A 3,254-nucleotide genomic window follows, 5' to 3' on the forward strand; every position below is an offset into this window, starting at 1 on the left:
CCGCCCGGGCCCACTCCGCCCCCAGCCCTCACACACGGACCCCGCCCAGGCCCTCACGTCGCCCAGGCCGGACACTGACCTACCCGCTCTTATAGCCCGACGGGGTGTGGGAGCGAATAGACCGGGCACCGTCACCGCTCCCGGCTCCGCTCGGCTCCCCCAGACCCAGCTTCTCACCCCCCGTACCGTAAAGCCGCTGTCTTCTGTCTCTAGGCTCAAGGTCTCGCTCTCGCCACGCCTATCTACAGCGCATGCCCAACGCTCCCAGTTCCCAATGCCACACGCGCGTCGCTCTCCCTTACGTCACCGCGCGTGCGTAGTACCACCCATTCTAATTCCCGTTGCTTCTTCTCACAGCACCGCAGAACGGCACACGCAGACTAGTACTGCGCATGTACCGATGGTTAGAGACCACCACTGCGCATGCGCGAGTAAAGAGCGCGGAGGACACACAGAACAGTTCAGATTGACCGGAAGCTAACGAGACTCAGTCTGCGCATGCTCTGTTGCCTGAGCTGGGGGGACGGTGGTGTCCCGCCTCCTCGTAGTTCTCCCAACAGCGAGCTCCGCTCATCCAGTCCCCATTGCCCCAGGCCTGGGGAATCCCCTTTCCTAGCTCGCCGCCATGACCGGCCTATTGCCATGGCAACCCCCGGCTCCCCGGAGGCTGCAAACAGAGTTGCTCTCAGAGCCGGCCCTGGCTCGCTCAGCTGCCGATCGGCTCCGCATCGGTAACTGGGGCACGGCGGCCTCCACCTGGCCTCTCCCCTGCTCAGGCAGGCCCTGCCCCGCGCCATCCTTGAGTCAGACCCACAGGCCTGCGCCAAGGGTACACAGCAGAGTAGGACTAACTGCCTTTCCCGCCAGCTTCCACCATCTGCTGTGCAAACCTCCCTGAACGCTACAGGCCCAATCCCTGCTGCAGGTTTGCTCCCATCCTCCACTTGAAAAAGGTGATTTCATTCCCCACCACATATCTAGTACAAACTCCCCGATGCATCCCACGTTGTAGCATGACTGCCTCTCACACAGAGCCCTCCACCATCATGGCACTACCATACTTCTCCCTCACACTTTGTTCACACCACAATATCCCCCAACACATCCCTTCCAACACTGCCGTTTCTCCCACGTACACCGTATGTCTCCCCCAAATGCCCTTTCCCTTCTGTCACACGCAGCCACCAGCTCCTCCCTTCTCACAATATGGCCCTTGTGTTAACCCCAAGCATTTAAAAATCATGAATCAGTTCCCCCCAATAATGGCATTAACTTAAAAATCTTTTTTTTTTTTGAAAGAACATAAGAATGGCCATACTGGGTCAGACCAAAGGTCCATCCAGCCCTCTGACAAACAGGCTAGGGACACCATTCCTTACCCATCCTGGCTAATAGCCATTAATGGTTTTAACCTCCATGAATTTATCTAGTTCTCTTTTAAACCCTGTTATAGTCCTAGCATTCACAACCTTCTCAGGCAAGGAGTTCCACAGGTTGACTGGGCGCTGTGTGAAGAACTTCCTTTTATTTGTGTTAAACCTGCTGCCCATTAATTTCATTTGGTGGCCCCTAGTTCTTATATTATGGGAACAAGTAAATAACTTCCTTATTCACTTTCCCCACACAACTCATGATTTTATATACCTCTATCATGTCCCCCCTTAGTCTCCTCTTTTCCAAGCTGAAAAGTCCTATCCTCTTTAATCTCTCCTCATATGGGATCCGTTCCAAACCCCTATTTTAAATTATAATTTTGGCCTTTGTTTTAATTTGCCTTTTGGGTTCTGAACGTTTACAGTTCACTTGCTTCATGTTTTCAAGCCTTTTTCCATAGGTGCTAGGGCTAGACACTTGATTTTTTTTTTTATTCCAACACCTGCAGGGGGTGGGGGGAGAACCACCCTCCACTATCTCAAGACTGAAAATAAAATTATGAGTTGGCAAGACTCACCCCAATCACAGTTTCCTACACCCCACCAGTCTCATAATCATTGTACAAACTAAACAAATATATGTATTTAATATAGGGAACTGTTTCCATAAGCTTATTTTACTGTAATCAACACACATGACCCTGATTCTAACCTGCACTCACAAGCTTTACACCACTGTGAATACAAGATGACCCACGTCCACCAGATCTAGAGCTGGTGTGATGATTTGGGGTATCTAGCTGTACAACTTATGGGTGATACTGGGATATTGTACTATAAAATTGCTGTATTTTTGAATGCTTCTATGTGAATATGAATCACATCCTAGCTGCCATGGGTGGTGTCACATCCTCCTAGAACAGATACAATGGGGAATAGTTAGAATTCAACAACCCTATTCTGGTGCAGATCCCTTGGAACAGTAGGTGAGCTAAAGCTTAGGAAAAAGCAGTTTTACTCTACCTCCTTTGCAGAGAGGGAGGAAAGTAGGAGCAGTGGAAATTTACCAGGAGCAGTACAGGTGACCAGCCAGGGGGTTAAATAAGGAACCACACAGGGGGAACTTGGAACAGGAGAGGGGAAGGGGATGGACTGGCCTAGGACCAAGAAGTTGGGCTGGAGGACATGATTTCACTTTTCAGCAGACAAGCAGTGCCCTGCACCAGGACTTGGACCCCAGGCCAAAGAATGCCCTGCAGTGGTGAGGAAACTGAAGCAGGGGAAATAGGCTGCAGGGTTTACTATTTTGTTTGATCTGTATTCTCTTGTGATTTATATGATTAAATAAAAGAACAATTGTGAGAGAGACTGGGAAAAGAGTCAGATGTGTTACATGCTAAAATTTACGAGCCTTGTGAGAGAGTTAAAATGGTAAACTAGAAGCTCACATCTTAGGGTGGAGTTCTGGGAGAGGGTGTTTAAGTTTCTGAGGTATCTTGGGGTTCAGCACTGGTACTGGAGGCCAAAGGGGTTCCATTTCCCTGAAAGTCAGTGCCCAGGAAACGTGCCAGAGAAGGAGAAAGGGAAGAAATAGTAGTGCAGCCTGCTGAGACCCCTACCTTGGGACCCACAGTGAGCAAACACAAGGGGCTGCTTGGCTAGGATTTGTGACACAAGGAGACTACTGCACACGTACAAGGGTTGTTTGATGGCTCAGAGCCATGGTAGCACTTCTACACCACTCTCCCTTCAAGCTGTTGGTGTACAGAGTATGGCCAAAATTTAACCCTTATAAGGTTTTTCCTAATTCCTTACCTAAATATCCTTTGCTGAATATTAAGCCCAGCATTTAGCATATTTGCTAACAGCATTTAGCATACA

The 3,254-nt window shown here is 49.6% G+C and overlaps 1 protein-coding gene across 1 annotated transcript in view; it reads right to left on the bottom strand.

Moving 5' to 3' along the window:
- VDAC3 (voltage dependent anion channel 3) overlaps positions 1-250 on the bottom strand; it is a 42,166-nt gene extending 41,916 nt beyond the window's left edge. Inside the window, exon 1 of the mRNA XM_024203735.2 lies at positions 84-250. The gene's annotated coding sequence lies outside the window, so the exon portion shown is untranslated. The remainder of the gene's footprint in view (positions 1-83) is intronic.
- Positions 251-3,254: the final 3,004 nt, after the last annotated feature.

This window comes from Terrapene carolina, unplaced genomic scaffold, assembly GCF_002925995.2.
Source record: "Terrapene carolina triunguis isolate 2854851 unplaced genomic scaffold, T_m_triunguis-2.0 Scaffold53, whole genome shotgun sequence".
Classification (NCBI taxonomy): domain Eukaryota; kingdom Metazoa; phylum Chordata; order Testudines; family Emydidae; genus Terrapene; species Terrapene triunguis.